A 550-nucleotide genomic window follows, 5' to 3' on the forward strand; every position below is an offset into this window, starting at 1 on the left:
AACTTAAGGAGGGTATTGTGAGGTAGTGACGCAAAGTTGATAAACCAATTTCGACAATGTTTGTAAAGTATACTTTATAACCACTCTTCCGGTTACCTAATATTTCACTCTTACTGCGGACGTATACAATAGAGGAAGAATTTTGACATACGTGAAATAAAAAGATTTTGCTGAAATACGTCGTCGGAATCTCTTCGAAGTTGTAATGACGTTTAGTCTATACTTCTTAGTCCTCGGTGTACTTCTACGAATGACATGTAGTCATCCAAAACAATTGTGAAGAATAGTGACCTATCAGTCTCCTATGGATTTGGTTCGACGTTTTGTTTCGCTTCGTGTCGTGACTCGTCTAAAATTGTGTCGTGGTAACAAACGTGGACACCAAATCCATAGGGAGATTACTATACTTGTCTCTATTCCACAATTGTGATAGAGGACTACGAAGAGATTTCTGACGAACGTAGTACACCGAGCGTACTTCATAAAGATCATGTATGTCATCAATTGTACCTGTCATATTGTTAACGTTCGCACGATGTTATAGACGGAC

Source organism: Notothenia coriiceps, unplaced genomic scaffold (genome assembly GCF_000735185.1).
Source record: "Notothenia coriiceps isolate Sejong01 unplaced genomic scaffold, NC01 NC01_scaffold00037246, whole genome shotgun sequence".
NCBI classification, from domain to species: domain Eukaryota; kingdom Metazoa; phylum Chordata; class Actinopteri; order Perciformes; family Nototheniidae; genus Notothenia; species Notothenia coriiceps.